The sequence below is a fragment of the Rhinoraja longicauda genome, chromosome 18 (assembly GCF_053455715.1).
Source record: "Rhinoraja longicauda isolate Sanriku21f chromosome 18, sRhiLon1.1, whole genome shotgun sequence".
Classification (NCBI taxonomy): domain Eukaryota; kingdom Metazoa; phylum Chordata; class Chondrichthyes; order Rajiformes; family Arhynchobatidae; genus Rhinoraja; species Rhinoraja longicauda.
Genome location: NC_135970.1, coordinates 11,440,905 through 11,462,438, shown reverse-complemented (window position 1 = coordinate 11,462,438; position 21,534 = coordinate 11,440,905). Strand labels below are relative to the sequence as shown.

At 45.4% G+C, this 21,534-nt stretch overlaps 1 protein-coding gene across 1 annotated transcript in view; it reads left to right on the top strand.

Moving 5' to 3' along the window:
* The first annotated feature begins 9,493 nt into the window (after positions 1 to 9,493).
* Positions 9,494 to 21,534, top strand: part of chrm4a (cholinergic receptor, muscarinic 4a) — a 99,247-nt gene continuing 87,206 nt past the window's right edge. Inside the window, exon 1 of the mRNA XM_078415110.1 lies at positions 9,494 to 9,724. The gene's annotated coding sequence lies outside the window, so the exon portion shown is untranslated. The remainder of the gene's footprint in view (positions 9,725 to 21,534) is intronic.

Genomic DNA, 21,534 nt, shown 5'->3' with positions numbered 1-21,534 from the left:
GTGAACACCTGAGCAGACAAATCCTTAAAAATTCCAAAAGGTAATTTTTATTTCGTTTGCTTTCAAAACGGGCAAAGTTGCTGAGCAGCATAAGCTGGAGAGAACGCACAAAATGGTGGGCTGTAAATTTGATAAGCGTTAGTGGACCCTTTTGCAGTCCCATTCCCAAGCACTGCGAGCTGTGCAGGAGAAACTACATTAGTTTAGTTTAGTTTTATTGTACAGTGAAAAGCTTTTTGTTGCGTGCTATCACTGCCAGTTCCTGGGTACTCAGGGGCGTTTTGTGTCAACTTCATCTGAAGCACCTTTGGTGAGACCCTGAAACTGAGATGGGTGCAGAGAGACGATGGTCGTTTAAAAAAGGTGCAAACTGTGGCAGCTCCGGTGAGGTTATCTTAGACTTACTTAGAGATACAGCGCGGAAACAGGCCCTTTTTGCCCAATGAGTCCGTGCCCACCAGCGACCACCCCATACACAGCACCATCCTACGCACTGGGGACAATTTAATATTAATAGAACCAATTAACCTACAAGCATGTACGTATTTGGATTGTCAGAAGAAATCGGAGCACCCGAAGAAAACCCACGCGGTCACAGGGAGAACGTACAAATTCCGTACAGGCAGCATCCATAGTCAGGATCAAACACGGGTCTCTGGTGCTGGAAGGCAGAAGGTCTACCACTGCGCCACCGTGCCACCTAGGCACATTTTGCCACAAGGGAGGAAGTGTGCTGTGACCTCCTTCCTGGCAGATTCATAATTGTTGTGCCTTAACCTCATTGAGAAACGTCTGCTGATTCCTACCCCCCCCCCAACCCCCCACCCCACCCGGCTCCCCTACTAAAACATTGCCTCAATTCTTCAAATTCTTTCAGATCCATCATTCTTTCTGCAGATAAATGGACATTAAGTTGCTTAGCATCTAAGCAAAGATGCAAACACAGCACCACTTGTCAGCACGGACTCAGGGAGAATTCATAACAATTTGAGAGAGCACATAGGAATGGTGCCGTAAAGTTTACAGCTGTCAGCAACAGAATAGATTAAGGAGAATGTCACAGACTAAAATTCAGGTCAAGTTGTTGAAAGGCATAAGCAGGCACTAAAGAAAGATTAACAAAAGCTCAACCTAATGGAAAGACTATAAAATTAAAATCTTTGCTTACAAAGCACAAAGCATCAAATGCATCCCGGGCTAGTGGAAGACAGACACAAAATGTTGGAGTACTTCAGGCAGCATCTCCGGAGGGAACGAGTGCGTGATATTTCAGGTCGAGACCCTTCTTCAGACTGAGAGTCAGGGGAGTGGAAAACTAGAGATATGAAAGGGTAAGGCGTGAAAATGACAGATCAAAGCAGACAATGGTCAAGGAAATGTAGAATGGTTCATTGTTGGCTAAGGGGAAGCTGACAACAAGGCATACAAACAGTAAAATTAATCAGGAGGACAGTGAAACTAATCTGAGAATGTAAAGGATATCCTTTTTAATAATGATATCAGCTAGTGTCAGATCGCACCCATGAAAAGCCTGTTGCTTCTTGTCCATACACCACAGCCACTGTAGGGGTGGGAAAAAAATGTTTCAGAGGTTGTTGAGAAATAAAATGCTGGTGGCTGAAATTTTTTGGAACTTGCTTGATTTCTTCAAGGGCCCATCCTGGAATTTTGTACATTGCCATTGTCTTTCTTCTGTACACTTTGAATCTCCTGATGGTTGTGTGGCCATTGGATGGTAGGCGAAGGGGAATGGGCGTGGCTTGTGATGCATGAGGTTGCACTCTATCATGTCTTAATGTGCTTGATAGACCTGCTGTGGCTTTGATTTTTCATACCTTTCATTCATTTGTTCTTTGTACCTCTTCATATCTTTAACTTCCCTCTCCTCGACTCAGTCTGAAGAAGGGTCTCGACCCGAAACATCACCTGTTCCTTTCCTCTGGATATGCTGCTTGACCCGCTGAGTTACTTCAGCATTTTGTGTCTATCTTTGGTGTAAACCAGCATCTGCGACTCCTTCCCACAGAGTTATTTTTACAAGCGTCCTTCTCAGCACATAAAACCAAGGGAAGTTCTTAACAAGTTTTCTGCGGCACCAAATCTTAGATTTGTAAAAAAAGGTGGAGCCAGTAACATTCTTCGGCCAAAAAAAGGACTGAATATTGAAATAGAGGAATAAAAATGAGCCCAATATCATGATATATTCTTTCAATATACGAATTATGATTGCAGCAAGCATTCAGTAAATAATTCTCCCATTTTCTAAAAATGCTTCCTTGGAATAATAATATAAAGACAGTTATTTCTTAAAGCGTCTGAATGATGCTGATAATACAAAACTGGGGCTGGTGTTGGTTTGGCCTCTATAATCCATTTGCCAATTTTTAGCAGAAGCGCTTCATCCATCAAAACTAACTCTTAATCAGACCTCAGAAGGTAAAATGGCCAGGGTTTTATATCTTAAGAAGGAGGCTACACACAAAAATGGAAAATACTTAGTTCACTTGCCCAGATGTCAGTATTGAACCATAGAAATAAGGAGAGTAACAAAAAGTACATGTGCCAGAAAAGCTCACTCACATAACCCATTTCCACTGAAAGTCTGCCCGAGTCTAAAGATGTTTGCCTTGTGTTAGTCGATTTGAAAAAGCTCCCTGTGTACACAAGACTAAATTCCCCTCCTTATGATATGCAATGTTTTCCATTATGCTGCAATTTATCAGCCATTATATGCAGTGCGGAAAGCACATGTAGGATAAAGAATCTTTTACATTGAATGTGATTTACTGGTTTTGTTTTAATGCTGTCAGTGAGTGATACAGTTCCCACATAGCCAAGTGATTGGATTTTCACTGCTGGAGCAGGGAGTTGCCTGTTCATGTCTCACTCCAGAGACTTGGGCACTGAATCTATGCTAAACCTCATTTGCGGGTTTGCCTAAAGAAGTATCATATTTTGGATGAGTTGATAAACTGTTAGTTAGCTCCAGTGCCTGGATGTTCCCCCCAGTGGACATAAAATAACTCATGACATTGTTTTGCAGAGAAATTATTCTTGCTGTCCTGAAACATAGAACATTACAGCACAGGAACAGGCCTTTCAGCCCTCAAAGTTTATGCCGAACACAATGCCAAGATAAACTATTCTTAACAGCCTGCACATGTTCCATACCATTCCATTCCCTGCATATCCGAATGTCTACCATGGGGGGGCTTTATCAAATGGCTTACTAATATCCATACAGACAACATCCACTGCTCTGCCCTCATTGATCACCTTTATCAACTCTTCAAAAACTCAATCAAGTTAGTTGATATACGAAACCCTGTCCCTAATTAGCTAATTTTCTTCCAAATGGGAGCAAATCCTATCCCAAAGAATCCTCTCCAATTTTTCCTGACCACAGACTTGGGGTCTTAATCACTGGTCTATAATCTCCTGGATTCTCTCTACTTGTCTTCTTAAGCAAAGGAACAACATTAGCTACTCTCTAATCCTCTGAGACTTCACTTGCTGGAGAAGATGCAAAGTTCTTCATCAAGGCTTCTGCTATCTCCTCCCTTGCCTCTCTGAAGAAGTGATAAATTTCATCAGGCCCTGGGGATTTATCCACCTTAAAATCTTCAAGAGCCCCAACACCCCCTCCTTCTTAATCACAAATTATCTTTGCATATTTGTATTCTCTAGTACTGATCTCAACGTCTTCCATGTCCTTCTCCTTGGTGAATACAGATGCAAACTACTCTCTTAGTGCCTTGCATACATTCCCTAACTCCAAGCACTAATTCCCTCCTTTAGCCTTGAGTGCTCCTACCCTGCTTACACTTCTTTTTCTTTTAAACCCAATTTACAACCTCTTTGGTCCTTGCCACCCTCATCGCTCCTCCTTACTGGAACATGCTGGTCCTGAGCTTTGATCAACTGGCCTTTAAGCAACTCCCACGTGTCAGATGTGGACTTACCCAACAACAACTGCTCCCAATGCACCCTTCTGGCCTCCTGCCTAATAACATTGTAATTTGCCTTTCTCCAATTTAGTACCTTCCCGCAAGTCACTATTTCCCACTCCAATCAAATATCTCTGATCATTATTACTTCATGAGTTGTACATTAATTGGTTGCTTTGTAAGAAAAATTACAAAGATTCCAAAACAGCATAATTAATTGCAAAGTATTTTTTGATATTCGGGGGTTATGACTGGTGCTCTGTAAATGCTTTCCAATCTTTGTACCCATTAAATGAAGAGATAGGAGTTTCCCCAGTGCAGAGTGTATCTGGCTTCTACTGATTCTTTTGACTCGAATGCCTTGTTTCTGGATTAAAATCAACTTGCTGATGGGTATGGATTGATCTGATCCCAGAAAACCAAGCTGTGAAGGATGATGCACATGTCAAACCAGCCAGTGCCTTGACCACATACTGCTAAGCTACAAATTGGATATGTTTGATTTAAGCTCAGGGACATCAATCGGAATTGCCGCCAGGGAACCACAAACATGGTTTTAATATACTCCCTCAGATCAATATTAACCCATTAATATGACATTGGATCCGTGGAGGTCAATGATGTCTGCTCAGACTTCTGTTACAGAAGCTTGGGAAATCATGTCAACAAATGGATTAGAAAATATATTTAATTGCTCGTGGTAACGTGAACGTGAAGAGTTTTGTTTTAGTGCCTGTGGTCCATTTCAGCTTTCTGTACAACTGATCACTGCTCTTCTCTGAAGCATTGACAATGTAAAACACATCCTTTGTAAGAAGCATTGGAGAGGAAGGTAGCGGCAACCTGCCGTTCACCCCTGCCCACATTCAGCAAACAAAGCAGTTGAGCCAGCCTCGAATGAAAATTTCAGAACTGATGTTGACAGGTTTTGTCAGATCTACCCACGGTTACAGAATCAAGGTTACACTGCAGATCATCAACATTCTAATCAAATGTTTGAAAAGGTTCAGGAGTTGATAACAGCCCCAGTATTTATGTTGCAATATGAACACGAGGAAGATGAAGTCTTCTTATCAGACAAATGTAAGGGTTTTCAAATAACCATAAGCATCCCTGTCAGCACCCAGCTTGCCCCGCTAAATAATATCACTTCTTTGCTGTAATCTTACTACTTTATGGTGTATGCATGCAACCTCTGAGATTGTGATAAAATAACTAATTTGACTGAAATGTTATTTTGTGCCTGCAATAAGCAGACAGGAATTCACCGGTAAATAAATACTGCACAATATCAGATGTGTATGATTCTACAACAAAACATTAGAATTGATTTTTTCCCCCCATTAATGTAAGTAACTTTATAAATGGGGATACATGGTGTTCAGCATTGTGTGAAGTTCGGATCGTGTTTCATGCTAGTTAGATTATAGTTCCTGATCGATGATTGATGTATCTTCCAGAATCAAGGTTAACAATACGGTCTTATCTGCTCCCAGAAGCAGGGAAAGCACATATGCTTAACGTGCAGAAAGTTGAGCTACAATATACAAAGTACCAACAGAGATGTGCATACTGAAGACCCACACGCATGCACATGGCCCACAAACACACACATATCATACATGACCCCATGTTGAAACTGTGCACTAGAATCACATCAGGGAAATGCTATAGGCACACCACACATCCAGGTGTAGTCATCATCCACTCAAGTTTGTCTTCTTAGGTCATTTTTTTTAGATCAAGGCCAACTTTGTTCCACTTTAGTTTTGTGGGTTCTCAGGTGTCTAATGAGGGCAATGTTAGAACTGCAAACTCTCTGACGGATTGGGCAGGGGTTGGCTGATACCAAGGATGACTAGGAGGTTTGCAAGCTGGTGCCGTTCCTTCCATCATTTATGCAGAGCCTCTGTCAGGTCCCCATGTGTGACCTCAAGGTTCTCAACATCTCCCCAAAGCTTCTTCTCCACATTGCGTAGTTAGGCTTCAGAGACTCCAGCAGTCTGTGGGAATATTATATTTGCTTGAGGAGGCCTGGAGAACATCCTGGAATATTCTTATCTGTCCACTGGCAGTGTCTGCACTTCCTTCAAGCCTTTTAAGTTTAGGACAATAATGTCTGAATATCTTATCAGTGACATCAGGCTTCATCAAGGAAGACTGAACTGGATGCCTGAGCAGGTCACGGGGAGATCGTGCAAACTCCGTACAGACAGCGCCCGCAGTCAGGATCGAACCCGGGTCTCCGGCGCTGCATTCGTTGTAAAGCAGCAACTCCACTGCCGTGCCTCCATGCTGCAGTTCTCAGATTTCCTCTCACATGACAAAGATGTGTGGGTTAGTTCTTCAACAGGTTTGATCAGTCACCTATCCCTCCCCCGGTCCAGTCACCCCTGCTGCCCCCATCCTCCCCGTCACCCCCTCCTCCTCTCACACCTTCAAGCACCCAGCCCCTGGGCTCCAATCTGTTCCTCTCCACAAACCAGGTGAGAAAGGAGCTCAGGAAGATCATGGCGAGGAAGGCGGAGGGTTCGGACGGCATTAGCTCCAGGCTCCTTAAGTCCTGTGCAGACCAGCTGTGCGGGATAGTGGAGCACGTCTTCAACCTGAGCCTGAAACTGGGGCGAGTTCCACAGCTGTGGAAAACATCCTGCGTGGTACCGGTGCCAAAGACGCCGCACCCGAAGGACCTCAACAGCTACAGGCCGGTGGCACTGACATCACACCTGATGAAGACACTGGAGCGGCTAGTCCTTGGCCATCTCCGCCCCCTGGTGAGACCATCGATGGACCCGCTGCACTTCGCCTACCAGACTGGCATCGGGGTGGAGGACGCCATCATCTACCTCCTACACAGAACTCTCTCACACCTGGAGAAGCCTGGTAGCACTGTGAGAATCATGTTCGTTGATTTCTCCAGTGTGTTCAACACCATCCAGCCTGTGCTTCTGGGGGGCAAGCTGGAGCACACAGGAGTGGATCACCACCTCACATCCTGGATTCTGGACTACCTCACCAACCGCCCTCAGTATGTGAGGACAGGGAATTGTGTTTCTGACATGGTGGTGTGCAGCACAGGGGCTCTGCGGGGAACAGTTTTGGCTCCTTTCCTGTTCACCCTGTACACTGCCGACTTCATGCACAGCTCAGCCAACTGCTATCTGCAATTGTTCTCTGACGACTCTGCCATCATCGGCCTCAACCATGGATGACGATGACAGGGTGCAGAGAAAACTGACCCAGGACTTTGTGGACTGGTGCCAGCGGAACCGCCTCCAGATCAACGCGGAGAAAACCAGGGAGATGGTGGTGGATTTCCGCAGGCGCAGCCAGGTCCCCCCGACACCGGTGAACATCCAGGGAATGGACATTGAGAGAGTGGACTCTTATAAGTACCTGGGTGTTTACCTGAACAATAAACTGGACTGGACTGATAACATTAATGCACTTTATAAGAAAGGCCAGAGCAGACTGTTTCTGCTGAGGAGAGTCAGGTCCTTTGGTGTGCAGGGGGGACTCCTGAGGACCTTCTTCGACATTGTGGAGGCATCAGCCATTTTCTATGGAGTGGTCTGCTGGAGCAGCAGCATCTCAACTGCTGACAGGAAGAGACTGGACAAGCTGATCAAGAAGGCCAGCTCTGTCCTGGGTTGCCCCCTTGACTCAGGTGTAAACCATTGCCTCTCTCTCTCTCTCTCTCGGTCCCTGTCTTCTCACTCATGCCGTCCTCTTCCCCAAGAATTCTGCTTCTCTTCTCATTAATCATTCCTGAAGCTGGTGCGGGTTTCTGTGAATTCCTGGCCCATTTGGAGAGAGCAACGATCAAGGGAAATAGAACAAAGCGTGTTAAGTTCAAAACTCACTCAGCAACAATCCCAACATTGATATGAAACCCAAGACAGACACAAAAAGCTGGAGTAACTCAGCGGGTCAGGCAGCATATCTGGACGGGAAGGAATGGGTGATGTTTTGGGTCGAGACCCTTCTTCAGACTTTCAGATTCAGGGGTACGGCAAACCATACAGATGGTACTGAGGACAAATGAAGGAAAAATTTGCAGAAAACAATAAATGTGGAACACACAAAGGTCCATTGTTCGCTGTGGGATAGGTTATAACAAGTTATACAGACAGTGGAACTCAATAGGACAACAGTGAAACTAGTACAGTACCCGCGCTGTTATTAAACTACCGAAAAGGGAGGTGTTGTTGTAGTCTGGCAGGCTAACCTCTACCGCGCTGAGGCCAATTGCCAGCTGTCAAACACCTTCTCATATCTGCCTCTTGATCATGACCTCACAGACCAACACCAGGCCATCATCTCACACACTGTTATTTTAATCTCATCACCTCTGGCGATCTTCCTTCCACATACTCCAATCTTACCGTTCCCCAGCCGGCACTGTCTGCTTCTACCTCCCCCCCCCCCTCCAAAGAACCCCCCATTAGTGCAAGATAAAGTCCAATTTAGTGCAAAGTTAAAGATAATCTGATGGTCTCCAATGAGGTCGAAAGTAGCTTGGAACCACTCTCTAGTTGTAGAGACAATAGGATGGTTCAGTTGCCTGATCACAACTGGGAAGATATTGTCCTTGAATTTGGAGATGTCCGTTTTCAAACTTCTGTACCTCTTGCCTGATGAGAAGAGGGAGTGACCGGATCAAAGGAGACCAAACCAAATTGGAGGAAGTGCACCTCATATTTTGCTTAGGCAGCTTACAAGCCAACGGTATGAATATTGATTTCTCCAACTTCAAGTAATCATCGCTTTCCCTCTCTTTCCATCCCTCCCCCATCCTACATCTTGGAATTGTTTCACTGTCCTCCTGATTAGATATTACTGACTGTATGCCTCATTGTCACCTTCCTCTCAGCTAACATGAGCCATTCAACATTTTCCTTGACCAACGTCCCCTTTGATCTGTGCTTCCACACCTTACCCTTCCTGTCTCTCCCACTTCCCTGAATCTCTGTCTGAAGAAGGGTCTCGACCCGAAACTTCACCTGTTCCTTCCCTCCACAGATGTTGCCTGTCCTGCTGAGTTACTCCAGCATTTTGTGTCTATCTTCAGTTTAAACCAGCATCTGCAGTTCCTTCCTACACATTTTGAGTTGTGTGATGGTCTGGGCTCTGTCCACAATTCTCTGTCAATTTCTTAATCAGGAAGGAGAAAAGATTAATCGCGTTAAATGGTGAATAACCCGTAAAATGCTATCGGAACAAAATATCAGCAAAGAAAGTGTACCATTATAAACATGTACGGAAGCATAAATTCAAAGACTCTCCCCTGCGATTAGATGAAATTGCAGCTTGCTACCTATCTCTCTCCATGAATGTTAACCTTGTCTACACCGCACTAACGTAAGCTCCCTTAGAACAAGAGAAGGGAAGAATATTAGTTTTATGTCACATGGAACTAGAATCCTCCCAGTCCTTTCGCTAGTATGTTTGAAGAGCTATATTCTGTGTCGCTTAGTTGAGTTAACCGTTTTAGTGGATGATTCCGTCAGACCTTTAATGCAGCCCTTGTCAAGGCTGTTTTACTATTTCCACCAGACAACATCTCCCGAGGACGCTATGTGATCAGAGCTGCGAAAATCTTTTTGATATTTTATTTATCTTTGCATTAGATTTCAGCAGCTCCAAGCTGGGGAGGGGAGGAGAGTGGTGAGGAGTCCCCGCCGATCTCAGTGCCAGCTGCCGGCTCCGAACAACCCCCTCCAACAGATGGCTGGGCTCTCAATTCAACCATCTGTCAGCGCCGAACGTCCAACTTGGTGAGCTAAGGGAAGATCTGTACCGGGGGGAAGGTGGGGGGGGGGGGGGGGGGGGGGAGAGGAGAGAGAGGCAGCAGTCCAGGTATGGCAGAGCGAACGAAGCTTGCTAGCAAATCCTCGGGCACTTTACACCAGATATATTCATTGACCTTTTGCAAAGAGGGCAACGGAAGAAGCAGAGCCTGGTCAGTTCGCTCATTAGTTGAGAGTAAATGTCCGAGGTAACTCGTTCCGACAGACCCCACCCCCCCCCCCCCCCCCCCCCCCATCCTACGGCCGAGCTGTTCAAAGCAGTTCCACAAGTCGCATTTTCTTTGAACCAAAACTGAACACACGGTCAATCAAACGTGCAGGTCTTTTTGTTTTATCTAGTACAATCGAAACTGACATTTTATGTATTCATCGATAAGCATAAGCATTTTGAAAAGCATTTTGAAAACACACACCAGTTGATTTTTTTTTTGTGTCTACACGTCACAGGTGTTTATGTATGCGGGCGTTGATGGTTGTATGTGTCTGGGTGTCCGTGTGTGTGTGTTCAGTTATGTATGTCTGCATGTCTGTGTAGGTGTGTGTGTGCGTGTGTGTGTGTTCAGTTATGTCTGTCTGCCTGTCTGTGTAGGTGTGTGTGTGTGTGTGTTCAGTTATGTCTGTCTGCATGTCTGTGTAGGTGCGTTTGTGTGTGTGCGTGTGTGCGTGGAGAGGGGAAGTTGTATATGTCTGCGTGTGTGTCTCTGTGTATCTGTGGGGTGAGGCAGTGTTGTATGTGTCTGCATGCGAGTGTGTGCCTGTGCATGTGTGGGGTCTGTATCTATCCATGTTAGTCCAACTTAGGTGTGGACTTAATGCAACCGGTGGAAGAGCAAATGAGTAACTTTGCCGAATACATGAGGTGGTGCGAGTGCTACTGTGGACCGGCAGTGTATCCTACCAGCGGCATTCGTATTTTCCCCGTGTTGTGAGCGGTGTGTGTATATGTTCTGATGGTATGCGAGAGGCTTGTTTGGGAGTCATTGGAATATATATAATGCCGTTGATCTACACAACACATTCCTATAGGGTGCACTGTGTAGAATTTGAAAACACCGTGTAGGATTTGAGTGGTGATTGTGAAGATCAAATTAACCATTGAATAAGTGAAGACTTTGACCAGAAAACGCGCGGGTTTTCTTTGCCTTTGTCAATCTCGCTCTGTTCTGAATCTACCGGTTGGCTGAGCGATGCTCCATGTCAAACACTTCAAAGGTAATGGTGCCGCTCCACAAAGTACTTCCTGCAGCTTCATTTCATTTCTCAGTATTTCTGATAGTAACAAAGATTGTCCACTTTAGTGGTTTAAATCATTTCCCTTTCAAGGCATCTAAAACAAACAACAGTTTGAGAAAAGTTAGTCCTCGTCTCTTTTGTTAACTCAAACTAATCGAATGTGTGTGGCGAATACGCTGAGGTTTGGTCCTAACTCTGTGCCGGCTCGGTACGTCGCGGAGTTGGCCAGTGAATAGCTACAATGCCATCTATAGGACATGTTGGTCGGCACTGAAATGTTATCTATGGGAACATTGGAGCAAAATGCCCTTTTCTTACATTTCCAATCAGTTGGCCTCACTCTTGGCACTTTTGGCACTCTTTGCCCAAATGTTGCAAATGTGACTTTGTCCCCCCCCCCCCCCCTGGTCACCCCACCCCCTCCCTACAGTCTTGCTTAGGACACCACGAGTAAAGAGTGGGCTTCGCCCATTTACTGCCACGTGTATGTAGGTGTGGTCCTATTGTCTCTCCTTTCCTATACTCATCTTTAAACTCGCTCTTCTCACCCACTTTTGGTCATAGCTGCACCGAATAATCCCAGTTCCAGGTCTCCCTTCCATCGTCAGTAAGCTTCACCCCATTCAGAAACCCCGCAGTGGTTAATTATCTCCATGTGCCCACACTGACACCACCCTCCCAACACTCTCTTCCCCTTTACCACCATTCCCTCGCCTGTCATCGCGGTCCATTTTCTCAATTGTTGTATCCCACATTCACAAAGTGTAATTGTCTCACTTTCAAGTGGGCGAAGTCAGGAGATTATAACGCAGGACTGCGTACGATACACGGATTAGCCGAAATTATGTTTTTACTTAGACATCTGTTAATCATTCCACATGAGGACTTGGCGTTTTATCAATGCACGATGTTCCTTGGTAATGTGTCGCAACTGGAACAACAGTACACCAGACGCGCTTTCATTTTCAAGTTAAACTCTATCGTTGTATTCTTTTATTTTGTTCTTTCCTACGGGCCGGAAAACGATAAAAATGTGCCTTTCATACCCTTCATTCTGCGACTACAGTATTCGCTATTCGCTTTGATCGCTGTTATTCGCTCGCGGCCTTCAGGTAAAGTCCCAAGGCAAGCTTGGGGGGGGGGGGGGGGGTGGAAACAACGTCACCTCTGCAAAATTTGTGTTAAGAATGCTAGAAAGTGGTAACAGTGCAGTAGACTGAATGGAAATGTAAGAAAATGGTTAGACCAGGTATCTCCAAACTATGGCCCGTGGGCCACATCCGGCCCGCCACGAGATTTTATCCGGCTCGCAGCAAGCTCTTAGGCGACGGGGACTGGAGGCAGAGGCTGCCGGGGAAGGGTCACCGGAGAGCGCATCGCCACCGACCCGGAGCCTCGCAAACAACAAACTCAAGGAAACTACATCTACATTCCTCGCCGCCGCCACAGGTCACCTCGGGGGAGGGGGGGGGGGGGAGAGGGGGGAGGAGAAAGTCGGGGTAGAGGGAACAGCGGGTGAGAGCGGGAGCGCAGGGAGAGGGAGGGTGTCAGAGGGTCCGGTGAAGGAGCGCCGCCACTTGCTCTCCCTCCCACTCTCTCCCTCCCTCCCTCTCTCCCAGCGCCAGCGAGATCTGCGCCGCTCCTCCACTCTCCTCCCCGGCCCCGTCTCCCTCTAACGCAGCGAAATAAGAACAAACACAAGTGAAACTTCCCTCCTCGCCGCCGCCGCTCACCCCGGGGATGCGGGGCTTCTGAACAACAACTACACTTGTGTTTGTTCTTAGTTTGCTGCGTTGGAGGGAGACGGGGCCGGGGAAGAGAGTGGAGGAGCGGCGCAGTCTCGCTGGCGCTGGGAGAGAGGGAGAGAGAGAGAGAGGGGGGGAGGGAGAGAGAGGGAGAGAGAGAGGGAGGGAGCAGCCCCCACAAGTGGCGGCGCTCCTTCACCGGACCCTCCGACACCCTTCCCCTCCCCGCGCTCCCGCTCTCACCCGCTGCTCCCTCTACCCCGACTCGCTGCTCCCTCTAACCCCACTCTTTCTCCTCCCTCCCCCTCTCTCTGCCCCTCTCTCTACCCCTCTCTCTACCCCTCTCTCTTGTCCTCTCTCTACTCCTCTCTCTTGTCCTCTCTTTCGCTCCTCTCTCTCTCTCCTCTCTCTCTCGCCACCAGTGGTGGTCACTGTATTTTTTCCGGTTTATAAATAATTGTATACCTACAATATATATATATTTCAAGCGCTTTAAAAAAATTGAATATTATTTATTTGTTGCCACATAAACCTAATGTAAACTAACCTAATCTAACCTAGCCTAGTTTAACCTTTCCTAATCTAATCTAACGTAACCTAGTCTAAACTTTTTTGAGTTCATTAAATTTATAAAACTCACACTTCTTTATTTTTTCCCACGGCCCGCAAAAATGTGCCAAATATCTAATGTGGCCCTCGTGCTGTAAAGTTTGGAGGCCCCTGGGTTAGGGGTACAACATGGAAGCAGGACCTCTGTCCACGAGAGTCCACGCTGACCATCGATCACCAGTTCGCACTTGCTCTAAGTTTTCCCACTTTTGCGTTCACTCTCTGTACATTTGGACAAGTTACAAAGGTCAATTAACCTACAAAACTATGCCTTACGGATGTGGGTGGAAACCGTTACATATGTTGATATGACCATTCCGGTCTAATCTTGCCATGGGTAGTATTTTGGTAGCCAACATTACCAAATTGTCATTAATATAAGACGTAACTTTAATATTTTTCAAAGGGAAAATGCAATTTCCTTTGCACCATTAAAAATGGACGTACAATCATGCTCTTCTCAAATACATAGAAAATTAGTTACATTTTCCATGAAAACCTCCACGTGGTTTACAATTATTGTTATCCATTTTGGCAATTAAGTCATTTCATAAAACATAATACGGTTTTCTCCCATTAATCAAGTATCAGAGAAGCCATGAAGATGGACTGTACGCTAAAAACGAATTCATTGGCCAGCCCAGCATTAATCTTATTTTCGTGTTGTGTTATTGATTGTACAAGCGAGAAGCACGTTGAGTGCGATTTGCTGCCTTATAACATGCTGTTTATGATGGAAAAGAGGTTCTCTTGAGGCGTTGGCAGTAAACCAAAAGTTGCCTTAAATTAAACCCCTTACGTTTTGAAGGCCGTTTAGGGTATTTTTGAAGTGCAGCCAATCTAACTACAGGAAATATAGTATCAAATGTGTGAAAAGCAAGGCCATAAAATGGCAATTAAACCATCAGGACTGTATGATGACTTGGTAGAGGAACATGTATCGTTCAAGTAACTGGGGGGAACTTTTGCGCTTCTTCCATCAGCGCCATTGGATCATTTCCATCTAAGGACAAGGGAATGTTGACTTCACTCCACCATGTCACATATATTGGTGTCCAGTTTGTTCGGTAGAACTTGATCCCACAACGTTCTTACTCAAGAGGCTTGTATACACTGGAATTTAGAAGGATGAGAGGAGATCTTATCGAAACGTATAAGATTATTAAGGGGTTGGACACGTTAGAGGCAGGAAACATGTTCCTAATGTTGGGGGAGTCCAGAAAAAGGTGCCACAGTTTAAGAATAAGGGGTAGGCCATTTAGAACGGAGATGAGGAAAGAAAATTCAGTCAGAGAGTTGTGAATCTGTGGAATTCTCTGCCTCAGAAGGTAGTGGAGGCCAATTCTCTGAATGCATTCAAGAGAGAGCTGGATAAGCTCTTAAGGATAGCGGATTCAGGGGGTATGGGGAGAAGGCAGGAACGTAGTACTGATTGAGAATGATCAGCCATGATCACATTGAATGGTGGTGCTGGCTCGAAGGGCCGAATGGCCTCCTCCTGCACCTATTGTCTATTGTCTATTGACACGTCAAATGACCGCGCCGAGGTTGACTTCCACGTTATGGACATTATGCTTTCTGCAGTCTTGTGAATATGTACAGTGTGGAATAAAACTGAGAGGTTGACCCGCTGTTTATAGGTCTGGCGTGGAATCAGGCATGTGCTATTGAGTTTTATTTCGGCCACTTGCACATTTCTGGAGATCTTGAAGTGCAGCATGCCCCACGCTGACTGCTTCTTAACTGTTGACAGGGCCAGCAGCATGGTTGGCACTGTCCAGGATACTGAAGTGCACTACATCCGACAACCGAATACAGGCTTATGCCAAAACCACATTCAATTTTAACAGCAGATAATCAGAAATAAACTGAAACCGTTTCCTAAATCGTAAGTGCATTTTAGACTCCGTCATCTAGTAAAAATGGGAAATGGACACTTGCTTATTTGATATAAAGTGTTTTGAGGTTCCAACGGAGCGTCGGTGGCGGTGGGCGTGAGGAGGGGGGGGGGGTGTGGGGCGGGGGTGGAGACAGTGGGGACCTGGCGTGGGGGGGAACCGCTGTGAGGGACGGTGGGGGAACAAAGGGGGACCCGGTGTGGGGGAGGGAGGGTGGAAGGGGGGGGGACGACGACTCTAGTTTAGAATCCTTTGCCCAGGGTTTGTTTGTTTGTCCGTTTGTTCCGGTGAAGGCGTGGTGCACACGGCAGCCAGCCAACGTCGCTTGTCTTTTTCTTTGTGTTTTCTCTTTTGATGTCAAGTTTTTGTGTACCTTGTGCGTTGTGATTGTCGGCACGCCACTTTCCCTCCGGGGATGAATAAAGTTTTATCGTATGGTATCGTAATCAATACAGATTCCTCTTTGGGATCATATTGGAGTGTTTCGTTTTTCTTCGTGTAAACACATGGGCGTTAATGTTACAGCGCTGAAAGATTCTCCTGCAATTGGAGAGTTTATAGATCCCAGGCGTAAAAAAACAACCCAGCGTTAGAGATTTTGTACTCTTTTCTGTGTGGTTTTCTAAACTGATGGCCTTTAAAGAAGATTTGTGTATGAGAAATATCGAGATTACCGCGAAATATTTGTTTTAAATGGTAACTTTCAAAACCTCCAGACATCCCAAATCACTTCACACTCGAAGGCTGGACACATTTTAGTGTAGGATTTATACCAATAACTAGTTGAATACGTCTGCACGCGAAGAATGCCCGACGTAATGAGAAGCATGTAAATGTTTATTTTATCCGAGTGCTCAGAATATGGAACTCACAACTATATTGGACACTGAGTGTGAAACGATTAGCGCATATAACATATAACAACTACAGCATGGAAACAGGCCTGTCCGGCCCTACCAGTCCACGCCGACCATTCTCCCTGACCTAGTCTCATCTACCTGCACTCAGACCATAACCCTCCAATCCCCTCCTATCCATATACCTATCCAATTTACTCTTAAATAATAAAATCGAGCCAGCCTCCACCACTTCCACCGGAAGCCCATTCCATACAGCCACAACCCTCTGAGTAAAGAAGTTCCCCCTCATGTTACCCCTAAACCTTTGTCCCTCAATTCTGAAGCTATGTCCCCTTGTTGGAATCTTCCCCACTCTCAAAGGGAGAAGCCTACCCACGTCAACTCTGTCCGTCCCTCTCAAAATTTTAAAAACCTCTATCAAGTCCCCCCTCAACCTTCTACGCTCCAAAGAATAAAGACCCAACCTGTTCAACCTCTCTCTGTAGCCTAAGTGCTGAAACCCAGGCAACATTCTAGTAAATCTCCTCTGTACCCTCTCCATTTTGTCGACATCCTTCCTATAATTTGGCGACCAGAACTGCACACCATACTCCAGATTTGGCCTCACCAATGCCCTGTACAATTTCAACATTACATCCCAACTTCTATACTCGATGCTCTGATTTATAAAGGCAAGCATACCAAACGCCTTCTTCACCACCCTATCCACATGAGATTCCACCTTCAGGGAACAATGCACAGTTATTCCCAGATCCCTCTGTTCCACTGCATTCCTCAATTCCCTATCATTTACCCTGTACGTCCTATTTTGATTTGTCCTACCAAAATGCAGCACCTCACACTTATCAGCATTAAACTCCATCTGCCATCTTTCAGCCCACCCTTCCAAAAGGCCCAAGTCTCTCTGTAGACTTTGAAAATCTACCTCACTATCAACTACTCCACCTATCTTAGTATCATCTGCATATTTACTAATCCAATTTGCCACACCATCATCCAGATCATTAATGTAAATGACAAACAACAGTGGACCCAACACAGATCCTTGGGGCACTCCACTAGACACTGGCCTCCAACCTGACATACAATTGTCAACCGTTACCCTCTGGTATCTCCCATTCAGCCATTGTTGAATCCATCTTGCAACCTCACTATTAATACCCAACGATTTAACCTTCTTAATCAACCTTCCATGTGTAACCTTGTCAAATGCCTTACTGAAGTCCATATAGACAACATCCACAGCCTTGCCCTTATCAATTTCCCTGGTAACCTCTTCAAAAAATTCAAGAAGATTAGTCAAACATGACCTTCCAGGCACAAATCCATGTTGACTGTTTCTAATCAGGCCTTGATTATCCAAATAATTATATATATTGTCCCTAAGTATCTTTTCCATTAATTTTCCTACCACAGACGTCAAACTAATAGGTCTATAATTGCTAGGTTTACTTTTAGAACCTTTTTTAAACAAAGGCACAACATGCGCAATGCGCCAATCTTCCGGCACCATCCCTGTTTCTAATGACGTTTGAAATATTTCCGTCATAGCCCCTGCTATTTCTGCACTAACTTCCCTCAATGTCCTAGGGAATATCCTATCAGGACCTGGAGACTTATCCACTTTTATATTCTTCAAAAGTGTCCGTACCCCCTCTTCTTTAATCATCCTAATTTCCATCACTACTCTACTTGTTTCGCTTACCTCACATAATTCAATATCCTTCTCCTCGGTAAATACCGAAGAAAAGAAATTGTTTAATATCTCCCCCATTTCTTCCGGCTCAGCACATAGCTGTCCACTCTGACTCTCTAATGGACCAATTTTATCCCTCACTATCCTTTTGCTATTGACATATCTGTAGAACCCCTTGGGGTTTACTTTTACATTACTTGCCAAAGCAGCCTCATATCTTTTTTTCGCTTTTCTAATTTCCTTTTTAAGATTCCTTTTACATTCTTTATATTCCTCAAGAACCTCATTTACTCCCTGCCGCTTATATTTATTGTATATCTCCCTCTTTTTCTGAACCAAGTGTCCAATTTCCCTGGAAAACCACGGCTCTTTCAAATTATTATTCTTTCCTTTCCACCGAACAGGGACATAAAGACTCTGTACTCTCAAAATTTCACCTTTAAATATCCTCCATTTCTCTATTATATCCTTTTCATAAAACAACAATTTCCATTTCACTCCTTTTAAATCCTTTCTCATCTCCTCAAAATTAGCCCTTCTCCAATCCAAAATCTCAACCCTTGGTCCAGATTTGACCTTCTCCATAATGATATTGAAACTAATGGCATTATGATCACTAGACCCAAAGTGCTCCTCAACACATACCTCCGTCACCTGACCCATCTCATTTCCTAACAGGAGGTCCAACACTGCCCCTTCTCTGGTAGGCACCTCTACGTATTGCTGCAAAAAACTATCCTGCACACATTTTACAAACTCCAAACCATCCAGCCCTTTAACAGAATGTGATTCCCAGTCTATATACGGAAAATTGAAATCACCCACAATCACCACTCTGTGCTTACTACTAATATCTGCTATCTCCTTACATATTTGCTCTTCCAATTCTCGTTCCCTATTTGGCGGTCTATAATACACCCCTATAAGTGTATTGAGAATTGCAGGTGGGTTCAACCAAGTGGGTGGATGAAACAGGATACGTTGACAAGAGAAACGTGGGTTAGGGAGAGTGATTTCCTGTGCGGCGTCGTGCCGAATGGTCTGTCTTTGTGTGTGGGAAGAAATTTCAGATCCAGGTTTATACCAAAGATAGACACAAAGTGCTGGGATACTCAGAGAAACATCGAAAATAGGTGCAGGAGTAGGCCATTCGGCCCCTCGAGCCAGCACCGCCATTCAATAGCTGGTCATCTAAAATCAATACCCCGTTCCGGCTTTTCCCCCATATCCCTTGATTCCCTTAGCCCTAAGAGCTAAATCTAACTCTCTCTTGAAAACATCCAGCGAATTGGCCTCCACTGCCTTCAGTGGCAGAGAATGCCGCAGATTCACAACTCTCTGGGGGAATTTTTTCCCCCTCCTCTCGGTCCTAAATGGCCCACCCCTTATTCTTAAACTGTGACCCCCTGGTTCTGGACTCCACCAACATCGGGAACATTTTTCCTGCATCTACCCTGTCCAATCCTCTAAGAATTTTATATGTTTCTATAAGATCCTTCTAAATTCCGGAGAATACAAGCCCAGTAGACCCATTCTTTCATCGTACATCAGTCCCGCCATTCCGGGAATTAACCTAGTGAACCTACGCTGCACTCCCTCAAAAGCAATAATGTCCTTCCTCAAATTAGGAAACCAAAATTGCACACAATACTCCAGGTGCGGTTTCACCAGGGCCCTGTACAACTGCAGTAGGACCTCCTTGCTCCTGAACTCAAATCCTCTCTCAATGAAGGCCACCATACCATTGGCTTTCTTCACTGCCTGCTGTACCTGCATGCTTACTTTCAGTGACCGATGTACAAGCACACCCAGGTCTCGTTGCATCTCCCCTTCTCCTAATCTGACACCATTCAGATAATAATCTGCCTTCCTGCTCTTGCCACCAAAGTGGATAGCCTGACATTTATCCACATTATACTGCACCTGCCATGCATCTGCCCACTCACCCAATCTGTCCAGGTGGTGCAGGTGGTAGGAAAAATCAGGACTGGCAATAGATGACCAATGAAGGGTGGAGCCCATAATGGCCCATTGTTGTTTGGGGAAGAGGGGATTATGAAGGATATAGGAATGCGAACAATGGAACTCGTAGAACGACTGGGAGGTAGAGGGGAAAGAGGGGGTTGCAGGGGTTACTCTGTTTTTATGCTGTAATGTTGCTGCAAACAGAAGTGATTGGTATCACTCAAATCAGACATCTTACAGATTTTTTACCTGGAGACACAAGGAACGGCTCATGTTGGAATCTTGAGCAAAAAAAACAAAATGCTGGAGTAACAGCGGGTCAGGCAGCATATGTGGAGGGAATGGCTTGGCGACGTTTCAGGTCGGGGCCCTTCTTTAATCTAAAACCTCGCGTGTCCAGGTTCTCCAGAGATGCGAGATGAACCATGGAGTTACTCCGACGTTTGTGTTTTGTTCCAGCTATTGTCACCTATTGGGATTCGCATTTCTAACTATCTTCTGTGGAACCAACAATCAGTTATCATGCCCGTGTCCTTGGTAGCTGGACAACTCTCGCTAACGCTGTCAACCCTAAATAGATTCATTTAGTTGGCGGTTGTTGGAAAGGGTAAGATGCGACGCGAAATGGTGTTCAGACTCGAGTTGTTGATAGGATTGGACACAGCGGCATGTTTGCGGTTTCATTCGCAATTAGGGTTACGATTGTGAAAAGATTTCCTTTCAGCAGTTTGAAGTAAGGAAAGTGTTTGTGCAAAAAGTGAATCGATGGATTTACACCTCATTAAAGATAAAGCATCAAAGGTGTCAACATTGTTTCCACGGGCACCGAGCACAACAATTAATTACCTGGCATCGTGTTACATGAAACGGGGACTCGCGCGAATGGATGAGTTGATCTCACCAACTTCTCCAGCTGAACCCAGCATTACATGGGACAAATAATTAGCGGAGAACGCTGGAAATACTCAGCGCATCAAGCATGTCCCTGAATAAAAGTCTTCAACCTAAAACGTTGTCTTTGTTCCTCTCTTCACGGATGCTGCCTAACCTACCATGTGTTTTTCTGAGCCACCTCCGTTTACATTGCAGGTCTCCAACATCTGCAGTCGTTTAAGGTAAATTGTATATCCCGAATGATCCAACTACTGGGGCACAAGAAACTGCAGGTGCGGGAATCTTGATCCAAACGCAAAAGTGCTGGAGGGACTCAGCGGGTCAGAGAACATCTGAGGAGAGAATGGAACAAGCGGCGTTTCGCGCCGGCATCCTTCTGCTAAGTCTGGGGACGTATCCCAACCCTTCGCCTGTCCATTCCCTCCACGGGTGCTGTCAGACCTGCTTAGTTGCTCCCGCGCTTTGTGTTTTGATGCAAACATTGAAGTTGACAGATACAGACGTGTCAAAAACCTGAGCATATGCCAACCATCAGCTCGAATTAGTTTAAACCTTTAAAACCCTACAAGCCGGTGCTACTTCCTGAATAGTTTACTGTCTGACTCCGCTTGTTGCCTTTCTTCTACACAGCAGTTAACCACGATACTGATTCCCCGTTGCTATGGCGCTGTCAGAGATTTAAGGGCGCCAGGAAAGGGTGCTACGCTGACCAGCGTTGTGATACTGTTTGGGCTGACCTTTGCTTCTAGTTGGATCTGTGCATCAGCTGTTCACACTTGCGTTAGGAAGGCGGGGGGTCTAATAACGGGCTGGTGAGATGCATGGCACTCGGTTATTACCCGGACGATAAGCAAATAGCGGCTCCGCAAAGTTTTCT